Raw genomic sequence first — 21,517 nt, forward strand, 5'->3', positions numbered from 1 at the left:
GGGACTGAGCCGGGGCTGGGACAGAGCCGGGCTGGGACAGAGCCAGGCTGGGACAGAGCTGGGCTGGGACAGAGCCAGGCTGGGACCGAGCCGGGCCGGGACCGAGTGGGGCTGGGACTGAGCCGGACCGGGACAGAGCCGGGCTGGGACAGAGCCGGGGCCGGGACAGAGCCGGGCTGGGACTGAGCCGGGCTGGGACAGAGCCGGGCTGGGACTGAGCCGGGCCGGGACAGAACCGGGCCGGGACAGAACCGGGCCCGCGGGAGGCAGGAGGCACCGGGAGCTCCTGCCGCTGCTCACTGGCCAGAGTGGCCACAGACGAAGCCAGAGGAAATGGCCAAGCGTTGTGAGACGGGGAGGACAGAGGGAAGGAGGAGGCTTTCTTTCTTCACTTCACATCTTCTGTGGAATGGAAGGCAAAAAAAAAGATTTTGGAGTTGCTGATTCCATTTGTGGTGAAGGAATAGAAAGTGTAGGACATGGTGGAAATGGCAAGAGGCACTCTGTCAATGGCTGAGGAATTAGGAAAATAATTCTTTTACTTTCACACTATATGGAGAAGGAAAACATAAATGTATGTGGAAATCAAAACAAGAGCTGTATGTGGTGATGTCACAGAGAAGAACAGAAAATAATTATTGAGGAGAAAAATATTCAATAAAATATATTTTACATTTGATTAGTTGTACTGAGATGTTTCTTGAACCATCATTAGTATGTTCCACTAATCTCTGACTTTTTCTCCCTTCTTTTCCATTGCTCCTCATGCTCTTTCTTTGTGAGTAAGCAAGGTTATTATTGAAAATTAATTTTGTTCTTAACATGTAACTGCTCAGTAGTTTCCTGTCAGACTTTTCCATCCTTTGTCCAGCCCTACCTTTCCATGGACCTGGTATATTATGCATAATGCACAGTCAAATTTAGATGATGGATCTAATGACTCACAAGACAATTTCAGTGTCATCTGAGAAAGATGAGCATTTCTCACCAGTCCCAAGGGAGCATCCACCCAATCTCAACTAGTGTCAGCTACCATCAAAAAAAGTACAAGGAATTCCTTTTTTTTTTTCCCACATCATTTTGAAATGACAACCAAAGTAAATAAATAAACAGTAAATATATAAGGTAATAAATTCAATCTTTACATATCTGATAGTGAAAGTCAGTAAGGATTATCTATATTTTTCCAAGGAGGAGTTTATTTTTGGTAGAATTTATTTAGGCATTTCTCAGGTTAATTTTGGTAGATGGATTTTAAAAAAGAAAATTTGTGTAAAATAAAAGATTGTTAGAGGCATGTCTGTTAGAAGACGCATTATTTTAATTCTTAAGGAAATGCTTTTGCTCTTATTTAAAAACACTTCCCCAGTGCTGCCCTTGAAACATTACTGTGCACAACAGCCTCCAGCCTGCTGCTCACTGGGGACTGAAACTTGCCCACCTGCTTCTAATGCAGGTGCTGATGCCAAGTGAAGAATACATTAATTTTGTAAAATCTTGAAATGTTACTTACTAATTCAGATTTAAAAAATTATTGTCTCAAAAAATTGCATTACTATCTTCAACTGGACTAAGATGTCACTAGGCTGACTTACACTGGCTGAAGATCAGCCTGCAGTTTTCAAATGAGATGTCCTCCTAATTAACAAAGGAGAGGTTATACTGCCTAATTTGAACCTGTGCCAAACACTTTTCTTTCTCCACCACTTATTGTTCACAGCCCTTGATTGCTTGTTTGAGGCTTTGTGGTTAAGGGGCTGGGTTTGCTGTGTGGTTTGAGCTATAGGTTTGATGGCCTGGGATTTTTTGATTTCTGAGTGTATTATATCCTTCCTGTTTTGCTTTGACATTGACATTGTTTTGCCTTACTCTGAACATGTAAGAACAGACAACCTGATCTGCATGCACCCCTTGTGTCATGTTCCCCTTCTGAAATTATTATTCTTCAAAACAGCCCAATAGATTTGTATTGCATATAACAGACTATCTGTGAGAGCAAAAAACAATGAGTACAGTATGCCCACCATTTCAGGATGACTATATTCATTGCCATTCAGGTCATAGCTTAGATTTATTCTTGCATTTGTGTAGGATGTTCATTAGGAGATTTCCTGATTGTTGTTCTGAAGATTGATTACTTGTTACATTTACCTTGTGGTTTCTGTGGGGAAAACATCTTTAAGGCTTCAACATTTACAAACATACTGAGGCCAGGCAGGGCCCTTGCAGAGTGAGGATACCTACACCTGCCACACCAGAAGCCATGACATACATCTGCATTAATACCAGGTTAGAAAGCAGAAGATGTAAAACAAGCATTTGCTTTAAAGTGCCTCAGTCTAGAGACAGTAACATAAGCCCAAGGTACTGATGTACCTCTTATAAATAAAATAATGGAAAATAAATTTAAAAACTTACAGAAAAATACCAATTGGCAGATTTGTATAGATGAGACGAATGGTCTACAAAAGAGTCCACCTGAATCTTGGCTATAGCTGGCATGCAATTTGCAAAGATCCAAGTTTCTAGGCTTTGAATCTCATCATTTGGCAACAGAATGACCCAGGCTTTGCAGGCAAATGCAATGAATTGCATGATGTTTCTCCTAGAAATTGGCTGGTTTGAGGCAGAAGCAGGAATATGAAGCTTCCTGCGGAAAAACCACAATGTTCCAATTAGTATCGAAATGATTTTACAGGTATTTTTAGGAACACTAGCTTTAATGGGATTCAAAAATATGTTCAAGTCAAATTAGGAGACATCCTTGAGCCTGGCAGAGGATAAAGGCAGGAACCATTAGATTTTCGCTTATCTTCTGTACTTCTCCTGCAATATGTTTATTAACCAGATAGACTCACAGGTCATATTTCCTGCTGTTCATCGTTTTTGTCCAAACACATGATCATATACAGCTGTTTGCAGCAATAAAATTATGAGGTACTGAAAAGAAGACAAAAAGTAAAACAATTCAGCAATCATATATACTCTAAATAGGTTTTTTAAATTGCCTTGCAAAGCAGTGCTTAAAAAAATAGGAATAAGCTATAAGGCTGTGTATAACTTTGCAGCAGACATGAAGTTTTTCTTTTTTCATTCATATAATTCACTTTATTTTCAAGCTAATAAAGCAGAAAAAAATTCTTTAAACTTAAAAATAATCACTAGAGCCTGATAAAAGATCTTAGCAAGCATTTAAGATGGCAGTATTGCCAAGAGCAGCTTTGTCTCCTAATTGTTTTTCTGGTGGAGGCAGTAGCAGCCCCAGTCAGAAAGAGTTCAGAGGACTCTTTTCCTTTTAGTTGCTATAATGAGATAAACTGTCAAGTAGAGGATTCCAGACGTGGTGATGATGGATGTGACACAGTAACACCAAACAGATAGCTAATGAGTTTTTGACTTGCTGCTAAATCTCTGCATCCAGCAAACAAAATGCTGTGCTGCAATGCTATGCTCTCAATGCAGTAGTCAGTGCAAACCCTCACACTGGTCCACCCACTAAGTCAATTAATGTTCAACTGTGACCTCTTTCCCTCATCTGAAAAAAAATATATTAAATATATTAGAAGCACCTTAAGAAGTAGACTACTTATTTATGAAACACTTGCAGGTAGGAGACTTACCTGCAAGAGGTGCCTAATGGTGGAGGAATGTGGTGTCAGTGAACCAGACCAGCAGTTTATTTTTCAGTATAAATCTTCCTTCATGCATTTGCTGTGTCTCATAATTTTCCTTCTGTCATGCATTTAGTTTCAAAAATGGCATGTTAAGTAAAATTACTTAACATTGCAAGCCATAAAAATAAATTACAGTTTAGTTCCATTAGAAGCCCACTTCTGTTCACAAGCTTATACTCTTTACAGGAGCATCTTTAGGCTATTGGGGAAAGGGAGAAAAATAGAACTTTACAAAGTTGCATTTCTGGCGTTTCTACATGAGAAGTTCTTGTCCTGGTCTTTACCATTTGTTCTGTCATTTAGCATAATGTCTACTAAGATAGAGGAGCACAAGGAAATCAGACAGTAGGGAAAATTACATAATAGTAACTCACTTTTTTGTAATATAACCCTCTTACATCCCATTTTCTTTACTCGTCTTAAGACAGCAACCTTTTATTTCATTTTACTTGTCTTCTTGTGTACAAAATTCCTCCACTACCTTCAGACTGGACACTCAATTCTTTGCCTCATACCCAGAAAAATGAAGGTGTGATTTTATATGTATGAGTGCAGTTTAGCAATTGTGACTTTGTTAGCACAGATTGGGGGGAAAAAAAAAAAAAAAAAAAAAGGCAGGAATGCCTGCCCATGGGAAGTAGTGAATTATTTCCTTGTTTTGCATAGCTTGTGTGCATGGCTTTCGCTTTCATCTCAACCCACAAATTTTCTGGCTTTTACCCTTCCAATTCTCCCCACAATCTTCTGCATGGGGACTGAATAAGGAGTTCCATAGGACCTGGTGGCCAGCTGGCTTAAACCATGACATATATTCAGGGGAATGACCTGAAATAATTGAGAAAACAGTAACAAAAGGTTGTCTTTTTAAACTTCATTTCTCTTTTGCATTTTTTTTCTGATGACCTCAATGCTTTACACCCCTCCTTTCCTGTTCTATACTGTTACCACCTCTCTGTTTCACTTTTACCTGGTGTTGCCGACAGTTGTCACTAACTTGTTTCAAAATTTAGTTGAACTCTTTTCTCCCCCTCTGCTCCCGCCAGTTTCTTTTCAAACTTCCTTCTTGACCAAGAGTACACCCAAACCCTTACCTGTAGAAACGCAGGAGGAAGGGCTGCAGTGCCCTGGAGTGGATCACTGCCCTGACACTGCTGATCCCTTCTGTGCAGTGGCACATGCAGCTCACACAGGCAGCTCTCAGATACAGCTGCAGTAACTTCACTGCTTCGTGGGGCAAAGGCTCTGAGCTGTAAATAAAGAATTCACATTTAATTCTCTGGCCAGAAGATTATCAACAGCATGTGTCAGTAAGTGCTGCCTTTGAAAAGCACAGCCCAACCACTGCTCCTCTGTCCCTGAAACTTCCCACTATCCTGGGGCACTTTGAAAAGTAAAAATCCTCATAATGATGCCAGCATTAGTTGGAATTGGTCAAGCATCCAAAATATAATTTAGTTCACATATTCATGTATCAAAATATTCAGCTTTGAAGTATTAATGTATTTTTTAGAGAAATTTGATTTTGATTAAAGGTACTGCAGAGAATGTTTAAAGATTTACATGTTTAAAGGTTTAATTTCATACTTTTTTTGTGGTCTGTTGCAGCTTTAAGAAGAAGAGTTACTCAGAGTTATTCCCACTTTATTTACACCAATTTACACGGATTTCCCATAGCATTTCATTAAAGATAAGAATATAAGCACTATAGTCCAGATTATCTATATTTTCACAGCACTAAAGAGTAAATGTATATTTTTCCAGAGATTTTATTCAGTTACCCTTGATATCATCTGGAACGCTAGAGATAATCTCCCCTCAAACTCTGGAGCAGTTTAGGAATGCAACACAGAATCTCTTTTTCTGTATTGTCACGGAGGAGTGTTAAAAAACAAGTTTCTTCTAAAAAAAAAAGACAACCATACTGCAAGAAGGGAAAGGTATTGTTCTTACAAGTACTTGCTTGTGTTGAATCATTGCAAAAATTAATAAGCCTTCCCCCACCCTTCTTACTCATCTGCTCTACTACAGATTCAAAATTCAAATAAATCCTTCCTGCAGCCTTCTCACCATTGAGTTGGCTTATACTGCAATAGCTCTTTAAAGCATTATTTTAAAAATACAAAGCATGTTATCACTTAGGACACTGCAGTCTGGGGTATTACCTTTATAGATAATTGTATATTTTCTTACAAGATCACTCTCACAAGTAGTTACTATTCTTGATATTTGACCAGAGCAGAAGAGTTTTGTTTCTGAAGCCTAGTGCACATGCATCAGGAGTGCCCGTTTGGCTAATGCCATGCAGGCAGCATGCTGCAGCTGCCCTCTGAGCAGCAGCTCTATTTGCAGAACAGTCTATTTGTAACTTAATTACACTCACTTGGTGAATTATTTTAAATGTCATCATTCATAATTGGTGTTTGGCACTTTTTTAATGCAGATATATTAAGGAATAATTAATTTTACATCAAGTTAAGTCCAGTAATAAAATAATGCCAAACAATGAAACACAGTAGGAGATCAGTCCTCATCTGAGGTGACTAGAAGGGCACATTGTTAGTTGCAATGTCATTTTTTTAACCTTTACAACTATTCATCATTAAGAGACTGATTTTATTCAGTGTCCCACATCAAATACAGTGTGTCCCTTCATTATTTTTTTCTCCCAGTGTGAGAAAATTTTGTCTCATAAGCTCTTGTTGCTGTTTCCATAATTGGAGCATCTAGGAGCAAGTCTGCTTCAATTTAAATCAGTGCAAAGATTCCCACAATGTTCAGTGGGAGTTAAGAGTGACACATGAAGGACTTGTCCATCACAAATGCCAGAGTAACAGCACCAAATACATATATGTATATATGTGTATATTTTCTTCTTACACTTATTTTGCTTCCTGAAGTTTTGCTACTTGGATTTACTCAGGAATGTAGGATGGGGCTGTTCCCCTTCTCCAAAGCAAAGCAACAAGCAAATACCTAAGCTTTGCTAAGACCAGCATATGCTTGACAGCTTGTCATTATAATAGTGACAAAAGAGCAGCTGGCCCTCAAGAAAATAGTAAAACTAACAATGAGAGATTTTTAAATGCTGTCAAGATGGGCAATGCCTCCAGGCAGAGGTTGTCTTCACCCCTGTTTGGACAATGGCCCTCAGCAAGCTGTGGGCTTGCACCACTCCATGCCATACCACTGGAATACCAACATGTAAACAAATAGTAATAATTAAGACATTCAACAGAATGACAGCCAGCAGAAAGCTTTTTTTCTCTACTTAGCTTCAACCATTGTATAAATCCTGTTCATGTAACTGAACTATAAACATTTTACACAGACCTGTGGCATTCAACACAGTTATGCTCCTTGGAACTCTGTGTAAGCTGAAAATTGGCTCCTCTACTGCAAATAAGAAGCAGGATGACAAACACTGAGTTTAGACTTTTTGACAACTATGATTTTTAAAGGAAAATGTGGACTGTCCATTACTTAATCCACATTTTAACATCATTACAATATAGCTTATCTTAAACTATCCTGCAGGGTGATAAGATTCGTTATTGTATAAAAGCTAGTCAGAACCTCCACAAATCTGCCTTTTCAGTCTAATCTCTTGTAGTCACATCATCCCATGCTTACCTCCACTCTGCTAGCCTAGACTCAACTAATATAGCCAGGAATTTCTAGGTGTAGGTATTAAAAACAAAATCCCATTTGTGATGGTGACTGACAAGCACAGAGCATCTTAAATGAAGGTGTCCTGAAGGACTTAGAGCCTGCAGTGTAATTTAATTAAGATATCAAAGTGATAGCATTATATCATCTGTGACAGCTATTTTATTATAAAGCATTTCTTTAATTAACAAAGGCAGCACCTGAGAAGGCAAGCACTGTTATGAAAAACACTTGTTTTAACTCAGAGAAATACAATCACTCTTCAGACTTACTTGAGTTACACTTGTTTTACTGCCTTTTTATTTGCCTTTAGGTGAGGCTGTGGGGCCCATTCCCTGTTTTCATGGTCTCCCCACAGCCCCAGGATGCTGCAGGGATCTTGTCCTAAGCCTTGCCACACCTACAAGCTCCAGGAGCAGAGCAGTGACTTTTAGTTTTTCCTCAGTCAAAAGCTGCCTCCTCATTTTCCTCCCCTGCCATTGGGGGAGCAGCTGATGGCAAAGCAGCCTCGGAGCTCTCCCAGTGCTTATGGAGTCCAAGATCACCTGCTCTCCCCAGTGGCAGTGGAGAAAAATGAGGAGTTAAAAGCTGCTGGGAGGTGGCAGGATTATCTGGGGCTTCATAAGCACTGGGATACCTCCCAGAGCTTTTTTTCAATTGCTATTCACATTTTACTCAGTAAGAACATCTGTTGGTTTCAGCAAATTCATGCCTAGGAATTAAATTAATTGAATCTTGGGATAGGGTTTGCCTCATTGAAAGAAAATTCAGAGAATTCAGAGAATTTAAATAAACTATAAAGTCCTAATAAAATATTTTTAATGGCAAAGGGTTGTTTTATAACTACTTAAATATGCCTTCATATATTCAACATAGAGTTTTAATGGCTTTCTTACTTGCTTGCATATTTTTAAAAAGTCAGAAGTTTCTATTTCTGAGCATTGTATCCAAACTTTTGGCACCAGCCAAGTTCAGCAAGTATGCAGGCAGTCTCTCCACGTTTGAAGGGTTGCAGGACCCTACAAGAAAATGTTACATAAATATACATATGAATACATAGTTATGACTCTAAGTTTCTCTTTATCTGCAAAATAACAATTACAAAATGAAGTCTAGCAAAGCAGTCTGAGAAATATGAAGGAACTTGAGTAGGCATAGTATCACATGGAGGAATTGATTTTATGATTAAAAGCTAGTCAGTACTGTGTTGCAGATATATACAGATAAGAGATACAGAGTCACAAATGTTTGCAAGGAGGTGAGAGGTAAACAGCAGATTTTTTTTCTTTAATAGCTCTTATGCAAAGACAAGTATCCTTCCAGCTTCTTGAATAAATTACATTAATACATAATTTCCATAACCTTACTATGTCACTGTGAGTTATTAAAATCAAAGATATCTTAAGGGGCTTGCTTTTTTCTTATATATATTTTAATTATTGACCAGCTTTTTGAACTTGCATGTGCCCACAAAATATTATTAACTGGTGCATTCAAGTGCTGTATAACAGAATTCACAAAAATAATCTCAAATCCATTTAAAATTATTTACAGCCTTATGTTCACTTCCATTATAAGCTAAAACTAGGAGTTATTTTCCATTGATCTCACTGCAGCACTTTAAGTAAATGCCCAGTGAAAAATTAGGAGAAATGAAAATTGAAAAAATCCAAGGGCATATCTTTTGAAGTTGCATTTTTCTTTTTTACTTTTGCATTAACATATCACAGATGGCCATGTGGAACAGGGTGATTTTGTATGCTGTCTAAAGACATTGTTACAAGCAGAGCTATGACACTTCTTATCCGTAAAACACTTTATTGGGGCCTGAAAATACTCAGATGCTATATGCAAGGTTTTTTTATATAAAAACATGTAAATGTTGCATACCTTTAAAGAAAGGGGCATATGGCTCTGGTTTGTAGCACAGTACAGCCTTAAATTCTCTGTAAGATGAGAGAATACCTCACCTGCTCTGAGGTCTTTTATTTTTGCACCCTTACAAGTACTGACTCATTTTATAAACAGATACTTCTCATTCTGGTAAGTGCATTTCATACAGCTCCTTTCATACTAACTGGAACCTAAAATTCCATTTAAAGATAAATGCTGAGCACCACTAGCTTGTTTAAATTACCAAGTCCCTGTAGGAACACATGGAACACATCCCTTTCTGGCTTCAGATGCTGTCTTGCCCAGCTGCCCTCTGCCAGCAGAGGCACGCCCAGTGCTGGGGGGACTGTCCCTGTTGTGCCCCTCCCAGTCAGCTCAGGTGGAGCTGGGCTGTCCCTGTACTCTCCTGTCCCTTAGCACCCCGACCTCTGGGCTGCACAGCCAGGACACTGCAGGCTGGTGAAAGGTTTGGACCTTTCTTGCACCTACTGCAAGAAACAGAGTCTGCTGCAAAGTAGTCATACAGTCAACCATCAAGTCATTAAACAGCATTTTTGCTCAAAATTACTTGAGCAACTAGACAGACTGGAATAAGAGAATGTAATTTTTCACATTTCAAATGGCAGCAGTTAATTGCATTACTCTAGCCGAGGTGTTTCTCTTTATCACATCTTCTGTAAGACGTGTGATTGGTAGGACTGATAGGGAACATAATATGCTGTAATTTATTACTTCCCAGGGTGGTACAGTGGAAAGAAGCATTCTTAGAGCTTCTCTTATCAACTTGCTCTGTAATAGATTGAAATGTAATAGAATAAAAGGAAACCCTGTCCTTAAACTTTACCTTCAGGCATCCCAGCAGGCGATTGTAGAAAGTCTATTTTTACCACTATAGAAAAATTACATTCAGTCTCTTCTTCTGAGAAACTCCTCCACCTAATGCTTACCAAAAGTCAAATACTTTTTAGGCTATATTCATTCGACAATGTTCATGAGTTACAGTTGTCTTGTCCTAGCATACACATGCAGATTTAATCTCTGTGGGGGGTTAATAGCACAAAAAAAGAATTGGCAGCACAACATCCCCATAGGCAAGCAGCATTGAAATGCCCAGCACTACATGGCCCAGGCCACCTTGGTCTTACTACCAAAGTTACCTGAGTTAGCCAGGAATTCATGACTGTTCCTGGCTACACTTGGAGGCATGCAGAGGTTCAGAGGGAGACCCCAGCTTGCAGAAATCTTGCCACAGCCTGTAGGGAAAGAAGCCTCTTCATCTTCACATTTGAATTACTTTATAAAGAAACCTACATAATGTGGAATTGTCTTGCCTCCGTTCAGGGGAGTTGCTTGCATGCTACGCATCTGATGAGTTATTTGAAAGTGTTACATACTTTATCATAAGCCTTTCTTGCAGTTGGAGATGCTCTTGTTTTACTTTAGGTAATATATTCACATGCAGGCTTGGGAGGTACTCTGTGTCATTTGGGACAGTACCTGAGGCTATGAAATCTTGTTGGGGACTGGTTTTATCCCCATTGCTCTGAGGTGCCCACCCGAGGCAGCAGCAGGGATCACGCAGACATTACACCCTGCCCTCTGCATGGGACAGGAGCAGCTGCTTTCCTTCCCCTTTTAGCAGCACTACCACACAACCAGTTGGGCTTTTCCACATTCCAGTGTGCTATGATGAAATAAATTTTTTAAATGACAGGTTGTTAGGAGGCAGTGCAAGCATATACCACACCTGAAATATAAATTTGCAGATAACAGTATTAATGATTTTAGGAAGTCATTGTATATTTTTCAGAGTTGTGTGGTTATTTTTTATTATGGACATATGTAATAAAGGAAATTACATGACATTTTCCAGCACAGAACTGAACAGATTACTAGTTTATCACAAAGTTTGCAACCCTTCCTCAAAAGATAATATGTAGGGATTTTTTTGATTGAATTACTTATATTGGTGCAGCTTCCTAATGTGGATTTGATGAGCGACTTTATTCTTTTTCAAAGCACTATGTACTCTAATTTGAATGTGTAGAGACATCACACAATTCATTGTGAATACTAATAAGACATCCCTTCACTGTATAATTCAACATTCAAATTTGTCTCTATAACAATTCCACATTATGTAGGTATACACTGGGACTCATTAAAAATATTTATTTTATCATCCTGACAAACACAAATGAAGGGAAAACAATGTGGCCCACCTTTTAAGAGACATGAGGTGAAATTGGATTTCACTTACGACTGTCATTATTGTTTATGTTCTTCTTCATTCTTCCTTTAAGTGTTTCACATATATGCAAAGGCCCTCTAAGCCTGGGAGTCCTGCAACAAAAAACTTACCAAATTCAACAGAAATGAGTGCAGATTCTGTAGCAATAGTAAGACGGGGAAAGAGGGCTTATAGATATTAAGAACAGTGTTTCTGCAAAACATCAGCAATTCTAATTGTGGTGTTTGACATTCAGTGTCAATCCATCAGCTCTAAAACTTATTAAAAAATGGCAATAGATGTATTAGTAGGTCCAAAATTGTTCAAAAGTAATACTGACATTAAGAATCAGAAATAAAATTACAGTTATTGTAGAAATATAAATTTGCATGAAGTCCACAAGCACAGAACCAATAACACTCTGGAGTAGGATGAACAGTGTCTACAGATGCAGACAGTCCCAAAAACACAGCTGAGACATCCCTACCAAGAAAAGAAAATAATTTCTCCTGTTTCTTTAGTCCTTTCTATTTGTTGTCTGGCTTTGCACTGTCTTTTCTCTATGGCATTAGCCATAGAATTAATTAAAAGATTTCTCTTTGAAAAGAATAATTAATAAAATAATTTCTTTTGGAAAAAAAAAAAGCCCGTGAGGCAAAGGAAAAGGGTCTGGCTTAGCCACCACTTGTCTGAGCACTAATTACTTTACCTCTTTGTCTGATCTCCTGCACCTGTAACTTTGTGGGCAGCTGAACATGATTGGAAGTCGTTTGGGGATTTAGAGCTAAGAAGTAATATGCAAAACATTACATAAACATGGATTGAAAGTTTTTTTGCAGCTTTAAAGTGACCTGGTTTTGCTATCTGTTTTCATAGCTATTTCACTGCATCCTATTCAAACTGGTGATAGCACACAAAATAAAGGACGGTCAGAGCTGGGGAAGACAGCCTGCCTTGGCTTGGAAAGGCTCTCTAATTTCAATGATAACAAAAAAAAGTCCAGCTCTGGGAAATTAACTGTTTATTGAATGGCACTCCGCATTTCTCTCATTGGGGTGATTAGTAAAACATCAGCTCACTGTTTTGGTAATGCTCTAGTGAATATAGGCATTACTTAGTGTAGGTTGTACAGGTATTTGATTAGACCATCTGTTCTAAGATTACTTCTTTATGAAGAAATAAAATTAAATTGAAGATAACTTTTTTCTAACTATGTTTTGCATTACATTTGATGAAAGTTATTTAACTATTGCTACTACTTAGGAATCCTCTTTAGTAATCTCAAAAGTCTCCCACAGAGGAAGCAAGAATCACCCCAGGAAAACTATTAAAGCTGACAGTGGTTTGTCACAGGCAACCATTAATGAATACCATGGAGGATTTGGTTTTCTTCTGCTCATTGTCTTGCCATAATTCATAGTCAATATCCCACAGATTTTGCAGAATGACTGTGTAGCTGCACATCTAGGCAAGCAAATAGCATCTTTTAAGTTGGTGAAAATCACAAGTGAGAAATAAATTATAAGATGTTGTTTGTGGGGGTGAACACTTTAACAAGGACTCTGTCTTCACAAAGCTAGGTAGGGTTTGGGATTTGGTTTTTTTAGTTTCCCTTTTAACTAGCTCCTAGTTCAGGAGTTGTGCATTTCTGTGCATGAAAACAGTTTTGTATAAACTTCTTGTCAATCAGAATAGCTTGTACAGTGCCTTTGGCTATCTCCACTAACACAGTCTGCCAGTGTTCAGAGTAAAACATAGAACCCACAATCACAGTGACATAACAAGGTATACCTTCCATCACACTGCTGTACTTCCCAGGTGTAGCATATTCTACAGCTCCACTTTCAGGAAATAATAAAATTATCAGGTGAAGCAAATTAAAAATATAAAGCATGCTCACACAGATATGTAAATACAGAGGAAATAAAATACTACCAGTAGAAAAAACAGAATTCTTCATATCTGAATTTAGATAGTTGAGTTTGCAACAGCAATACCTGCAGTGCAGAACAGGGTAAGCATTTGCAGGTGCTATTTTACATCTGTCAGAAAGGAAATAATCTGAATTTGTTGTCCTCAATCCTGCTGCTCTCTGTAAGAATAAAATTGTAATGATGCCTTGGGGGGACATATGCAATGAAATTCATTTTGTTGGAACAGAAATGGTTGTGTCTAAGTCCAACAGACATGTACACTCCCTGAGTAGTCTTCTACAATATAAAATAACACTTGCACATGCAAGTAGCTATTTTTGTATGTAATTGACCTTTTAGTCTCTTAAGCATGAGTACAACAGCACAGGCATAAATTAGCTCTTTGTTCACTATTTAGGGTGCATTTTCATGTTGCCCTGAAGCCAGTCAATCTATCTGCACTGCTTCACTTCATTCCCAGCTGTTGCATCCCTTCTGGTAGTACCAATACTCATCTGGCCAAGCAGTGCATCAGAACAGAGACCTGACTCAGTGAAAAAATTCAGACTGGGGAAAAAAGTACTTGTTTTTCAGACACATCCAACTCACCAATACAGCAGCATAGTTTCTAGGCACAGATGTGGGATCTCCCAAATCTGTAGGAAATTTTAATTTAGAGAGAAGCAGCCAGCTCAGAGACCATCAGCTCCCCAGGAGAATGGCAGGGGAATAGGGAGAGGGCTGAGCAAGCAGCACATTGCTACATGTGAGGCTAATTCTCTCTTGAGACAGGACTGAGACCATGGCAAAGGTGCAATCCTGAAGGAAAGAGACCCACTGGAAGTTGCTGGACCAGAAAAGTAACAAAACAGCATTTCTTAAATTATCTTCCAGCTTTTTCAAGGCCCCCTCCTTCAAACCCAGAAGAATGATGTATGTGCTATTTTAAAGAGTAGCCTTATTTTAATTTAGTGCAAAATTACTTGTAGTGACTGGAAGGCCTTGGTCTGTTTTGCTGTGCTGAGGGAGGGAGCAGCAGGTGAATAGCTGGGAGCCCTTGGGGCCTGTCTGCATACACATGTACCCATCCTTAGCCCTGGGGCCTCAAAACCACCCCTTTCAAACTACACAACACTGCTTTTTAACCATAATTTGAGCTTTGCTGAATCTGAAAATTCCCCATTATTAAACACTAATTATAAAGCATATTACTTATTATGTTGATCATTCAGCCAAGCCTAACATGTAAATTGAGCTATTGTATGAAGTACACACAGAAGTGCTGAAGTTGTTTTTACATAATCCTAGAGGGACATTAGCATTTCAGACTTCTACCTAGTTTGAATTTGCACAGAAGCCAGTAGTAGAGGGGTTGGTTGAATGTTATTTAAAAAAAAAAATTCTTCATAGTATTTGCTTTATAGTAACTGTCAGTAATAATACAGACTTTTCTTATTACTCTATACTTAAATACAGTAGAAACAGAAAAAATAAATTGCTTGTTTTAGAATAGTTTGTTGTTCTGCACTTTACATTTCTCTCTGTAGTTATATAAAACACTTTTCAAGTTTAAATCAAATTCAGCACTTCTTCCTTAAATATTTGGACACTGTAGAATAGCTGTGTGCTATAAAAAAGCTATGGCAATCTGCTTTGGTGGACAGTCAGATAGTTAATAAAGTGATGCTAATGAGCATTTTAGAAAGCTTCTGGATTGAAAAATATCACAGCCAAGAGAAAAATTAATAAGGAGCTTTGTAGGTCTTGCACAATAAGTAAATAATGCATTCAGCATTATCATTAAGCTACTTAAGTGGCAATTCAACAATGGAGAGTTTTAGTCCAGATCGGTTATGGACAGAAGATTTTTAAACTGAGGTATAAATGTATCCTGTTACATCCAACATCTTACCATAATAAGATATAACTTACTAGCAACAGCTTGATGAAAACTTTTCACTGTAATTCCTTTTAAACTATACGTGCAAAAATCATGGTTCTTTTGTTTCTTGGAGAGATCCTGAGCCATGTAGTTTTAATTCAAGTCATTACAACACTGTACATTTCCATTAACTTCAGGATTTTTGTGTTTCTGTACTGCTCACTTCTAACCTGACATGGCATTTTGTACATACATGACTTTTTTAGGGCTGTGATGAATGCTGTACATAAAGAGCTGTCCAAGTAAGATGCATTTACTGAAATTAGCACAGGATAGTATTACACTGAACATTGTTGCAGCTCCTTAGTTAAACTCCACATCAGCACTCCGTTCTACTCATTTCATTTGATTTACACAAAAATCAAGTAGAATTTTGCATCCTAGCCAGAACTTGTAGCATCAATACTTTGCACAAGCCTCCACAGTCATTACTCCAGAGCTGTTGACCAGGAGGACAAGGAAACACTTACCTCAGCAGTGGGGGCCATAGGGGCAGAAGATGGAGCCTTGATGGGAACCAGTTTGAAACCTAAATGCAAACATTGCAGAAGCAAAAACCATTTACAACCCTCCTGCCTCCAGCATTACTACAAGGCACATTTCTTCACTTTGCCTGTAGGTAGTAAAAACACAGAACTAGTTACATTTACATAGTTGTGCTATGTACACTGACCCTCTCGCAGAGCTCAGACACTGAGAGGAGCACCAGCCCCTGTGCCTTGCCTGGGAGGCTCAGGAGCCCACACCAGGAGTCTTCCAGAAATTTTTGCTAGCACAGAATCCCCATGCTCCCCTGATTTGGTATCTCATGATCTGATTTCATACTCCGCTCTCCACACCACCCTAGGGCAAGCTGATGAACTTTGCATGCTGTGGCCATCCCTTCATTCCCTGCACATCCCTCAGCAAGTGCCAGGGAACAGCAGAAGATGTGCCACCAGAGAGCCACCTCAGCACCACCCCACCCAGCCAGAGCACAGCTGGGGGACCCTGACATCCCATCAGGCATCCCAGGTACAATGAGTGGGCAAATCAGGGTCATCAAGGGAGCTCCCTCCAGAAGAGAGAAGGATCCAGGGCTGCAGCACAAGCCTAAGCTGAAGAAAGGAGCAGGTAGTGAGTTCAGCCTGGGCTTAAATAGGGTCTGGCCTGGGGCCCAGGTGGGGCTGCTCAGGGACATCAACCCCTGCTCCCAGGCTGGGAGACATTAAGGCCTGCAGGAGTCTCCCATAGTATCAAAATCTGTTTCTCAGACTTTTTGGTATGCACAGGTTTCTTTTTTGAACCAAAACTCTAAACACAATCATTTATAACTACAAAGGAACAAAAAAAACCCCAACAAAATCATTTTTTCCAGCACCCTGATTTCTCCTGTCCCCACCAGAATGATTTAATTTCTCAGATTTTGATGCTCACATTCCCTCCATGATCACTGTGATCACTGATAGCATCTGTTCATGGTAATGGACCAACTTCCTTCTGTGCTGGCTTTTCCTTGCTCAGGAATGGCACCTTTCAGTGTTTTAGACTTCTCCTTCTTTTTACCTTTTCAATGGCTCCCATTCTAATCCATGGACAGTCCAAAATAATCAGAAATTGAGCAAGATGAGAGCTGTATCAGAACACAAAACCTAAGGCAGAGACCCCCCGAGCTGTTGTTACTGGCAGTATAAGCTATTCCCAGCTGAGAACACCCCCCGTATCTCCTGCATGACTTCCTTGCCAGAGCTCCTGCAGGGCAGCAGGATGGCTGGAAAACTGGCTCAGACAAAAATGCACTGATGTGAGCTGAGCAGGATGCTGGAGATGGATACCTTCTGCTGCCTTGTCCAAGGAGTGCTCTCATGGACAGGCTGCTTTAGCCAGAACACATGCCACTGTTCTGAGAGACATTATACCCCCTGGGATTTCAGTTTCTTAAATCCAGGTATGCATCTGGTATAAAAGAAACTCAGTCTTTCTTGGAACATTTGCTGTATTGTTCAGCCAGAGCTCAGCACGGTGTGGTCCCAGCATCAGGCGTGGCATGACACTGCAAAAGCTATAAATAGGAAAGTGATTATGTTGCCAGATACCTGCTGATGCAAGAGGAAAACACCAATATTGAGCTTCTGAAACAACAAAACCACACTGGGGTCAGTGCCAGTAAGATCTGCATAAGGTTATGCCAGAAGGATCAAGTGGCCAAAGTTACATCAGCAAGGTTGCCAAGACAGAGACAGTTTCAGCAGCAGAAAGCTACCAGAGAGGAAAAGAATTTTCATTCCCCAGAAGAGGGTAGAAATATTTCAGAGGAAACAAAACTCTATTTGACTTACAGAGTAAATCGGAAATCATTTTCAAAAAGTAACTAAAGTTACTAAAAATAGAGAATGTTCTGCTAGGAAGTAAATGCCTTTGGCAAATGCACCAATGCATTTGGTGATGCAAATATTAAATGTTTTCCTATGCAGCATTTTCAATCCATAGGATTGAAAAGAGGCAGTAATCTGAGAACTGCTTTGTATGCCAGGAACACCTTCACATGATCTACAAAAAGGCTTTGCAAGCAACAGTACAATATAATCAGGGATTACTGAGTTCATAATGTAAAAGCATTTTTAATTCTGCATCTATATGTAAATTTGGTGTAGGATTCCATACCTCGTGGAGGTATTGTCATGAAGCATAATTAGCTAGGTTTGTGTGCCACACAGCAAAGGGCCAAATTTTTAGGGGCTTAAATATATTTTTAAAATCTGAGTTAAAAGGGCCTTCTTACACCAAGTTTGTTTCAGAATCAGGACCATAATCTACAACGTACTCTCAAGCTTAAAAGTGCATGAAGTTGTTAAGCATTATTGTCTATTTTTGGCCAGTCACATCCTCCCTGGTTTAATCTTTTTAAGTCTCCCCAGAAGGTATTGATTTAAACATCCCTTTATTTTCTTTTTTGCTCATTTTGAAGAATGTGCATTGTTCAGCCTGCAGCTCAGAGTTCAAAGTGCTAGTCTGGGCATCCAGATGCCCTCGCCTGGGAGTTCTTGAAAGAGCATCAAATCTTCCACTCAGATTTTAGCACTTTTTCTTTCTTAACTTAAATCACTTTAACTTAAAATGCTGTCACTGCAATGATGAAAGGCTGTTGATGGTAAAATGTTCTTGTCTACAGCCATTCCTGTCATCATCACAGCAATAATTCTGCAGACATTGACCAAGATGCTCTCAAACCAGCTAATGGATGTAGCGTCTTTGATAACATCAATTATCATGCACCAGATCCTGGGCCTTGCCAATGCTCCACCTCACTGACTCTTTGCCTTTAGCAGAACAACACCTTATTAGATGTAGTAGTATCTCACAATTAATGGTTTCATAATCTGGATCTGTCATGGTAAACAAGTAATTCCTGGTTAGAAACCACATGCAAAATGTAAGCATTAGGGCAATTGCTGCTGCTAGCTATTACTGTCTAATTAATCACCTACAATATACAGCATGCACCAAATGAATTAATTGTAATGATCTTTTGAAAAGGAAAACAGAAGTAGTCTATTATTTCTAAAAATGTGACCTGAATGTGGTAATTTACCACACAGCCACACTCCAGATGTAAGTGAGGCTGTATTTATTTCTTCTCTCATGCATCTGCTCTAATTACCTTGTGGCAGTGGTATAAACATCAGCTGAAATGACTCACTTCTTGAAAATTTATTTTGGTTCTTCTTATAATTTTGGCCAGTTTGACCTCACCAGTTTGAAAATGCAAGTTATAATCCTCTGTAGGGATTTAGCCAGGTGTCCATTACAGCATGTAATCTGTGGTACAGCTTCCAGTATTCACGCTACAGAAGATTTAAGCCCCTCTGTATTTGTTCCTGAGTGAGAAAGTTCCCGAGGTCTTAACTGGGACAGGGAGTATTGCAAGAAGCAACATGTTCATTCAAACCTGAGTCTGTGTGGGTGCCACTGAGGACCTGTACAGGTGAGACACCACAGGCTTCACCTGAGCAGCAGCACTCAAACTTCAACCAGTGCTGCTGAACAGCAGCTGCAGCACTGCTGCTGGTCCCCTGGTTACATTCAGAGGTCACACTGCTGCTGGACATCTGTTTTTGGCCTAAATCCTCACCCTAGGGTCACTGTGCTGTTCCTGGAGAGACTTTTAGTAGGACTGACAGACTCTCAGCCCTGGCAGCCCCAGCCAGGGACACTTGCAGAGCACCTCCAACAGCACTATAAAAGTTCGAGGTGGCTGGCACAAAGAGACATTACTGTGTGCTCAAACAAACTAAATCCAGCTAGTTGAGGGGAAACCTACTGGGACCAGTCAGCCCTACTCAGGAGCTTCTCAGGTAACTTTGCTTTTTCCAGCCAGGGCTGAATGTGATCAAGTAATGTGATATGCCCCATGTCCTCACTGTGCCTGCAAATCAGGTACCTCCTCCTGAAGCCAACACTTAGACTATATCAGTAGTTTCAGTAATATTTTCAATTCTATGACCAGCCAAAACCAAAATGAATAGCAGCTTAATTTGCCTGCCTGCAAGGAGCTATCTAATATCAATATTCCATTACTGTATAGGAAAATAGCAGGTTTCTTTGAGGTGGTCATGGTTGTGGTGTTGGGAAAGACTCAGCTACCTTTTATGCTAATTGGCAGTAAAGTGTAGAAGTATTTATCAGTATTTAATTATTTAGAACCCTCCTAATGGCTTAAATATAATTTTGAAAAGTTATAAATATTTTCCACCTTGTCCTACTGAAGAGCTGCTTCTTGGAAGGCTTAAATGAAGATCTATTTATGGCTGCCTGCTAGGCACAAAATTACTTAGAGATGCTAATGCTCTGGTCCTTCAGATGGCCCCAACACAGACTGAGCTTAGTTTTCACAAACTGAACAAAGTTTGTCTTTGTTGCATTCATTTTACTGAGACAAAAGTCTTAAAGAGGATTATCAAGAGATCAAGGCATTAAAATATGTAACTAATCCCAGTTAAATTAATTGTTTTCATAATAACATGTATTGAGGGACATTTGTGTAGAGTAAGACCCTTTTAGACTGTTTTGGTAATGTAAGTATGACTTACCATGCAAATTACATTTAAGATTAATTAGAAGCAGTTGAAAGCCAAGTTGCTAGCAGAGAAAATGGGAACCTGATTCCAAGCCTCTGAAGCAATAATTATATTAAATATTTCAAAATTACATCAGCAATTGCTATGTGAGTAGACAGAGGGGAATTTACATAAACTCATAATTTCTATCCTCCTGTTAGAATTCAGGACACTTATTTTATTGGCTTATAATCATCTTCAATTTTTTTTCCCTAATTTTCTTTTTCAAGCACTTGAACTCCCCACAGGTTATTTTGGTGTCATCAAATCATTCACCTCTTAAAAGAGAATTCTGTGTCATAAAATTAAAATAATAATTAAGTTTATTGGTGAGGAGATACCTGAAGCTTTTATTAGGATTCTCATTTGCAGGACTCAGTGTTTCAATGGCAGGTTGTGGCACCGCTGTTACCACTGGTAAGAGTTTCAGGTGCAGGACAGGATAGCACTGTGATTCTGACCAATTTCTCACAATGCTCTGCCATTAATTGGAATAGTCTCATCTTTCCCTAAAAAGCTCTGTGCACAGAGTTGTAGACTGCATTTCAGTTGCAAGCTAGGGCTACCAGCTCTCAATGTCATACTGTATTCACATTAGCTTGTGGGGTGTTTTAGAGCCTCTCTCCCTCTCTGATTGTGTTAGCACTTCAGCTTTTCCTATAATGTAAAAGATAAAAGGCAAAGGGAGTAAAATAAATCAACAAATATAGGGAAAGAAACACTACATCCCATACAGCCTGGGTTAGCTGCTGGAAGTCATAAAACATGGTTCCTCCAGCATCCAGGGACTAAGGGATCAGAGTGGCTTTAGTTTTTAGCACAAAGAGTCACAACAGACTCAGCGGTTGCTTCTGGAGCAGGAAAATAAAGCCATCCCTCAGTAGTGCTTAATGCACCTGTCTGGCTGCACAGGAGCATTTATTTGTTGGGTTTTGATACCTGTGACTGCCCAGTGTAGTTGCTTTTGCCAAAACAAATGCTGAAGCATAAAGCATATAGATTAGAGGTACACAGATCTAAGTGACCAGATTTTTCTAGGCAACCTCAGACAGGTGTGAGTTATGCAATCTGAGAATCTTCTGATAAACTGATATTTACATATA

At 39.3% G+C, this 21,517-nt stretch overlaps 1 protein-coding gene and 1 long non-coding RNA gene across 11 annotated transcripts in view; one reads left to right on the forward strand and one right to left on the reverse strand.

The window, feature by feature from the left end:
* Positions 1 to 21,517, forward strand: part of NTNG1 (netrin G1) — a 150,268-nt gene that overhangs the window by 41,569 nt on the left and 87,182 nt on the right. The gene's annotated exons all lie outside the window — the stretch shown is intronic.
* On the reverse strand, positions 268 to 10,415 carry LOC146766767 (uncharacterized). The gene is made up of 3 exons (XR_014956913.1): positions 8,237 to 10,415; positions 3,621 to 4,921; positions 268 to 2,650 (listed from the first exon to the last, which is right to left on the reverse strand). It is a non-coding gene; the product is annotated as an uncharacterized LOC146766767 (long non-coding RNA).

This window comes from Lonchura striata, chromosome 8, assembly GCF_050655825.1.
Source record: "Lonchura striata isolate lonStrDom1 chromosome 8, ASM5065582v1, whole genome shotgun sequence".
NCBI lineage: Eukaryota > Metazoa > Chordata > Aves > Passeriformes > Estrildidae > Lonchura > Lonchura striata.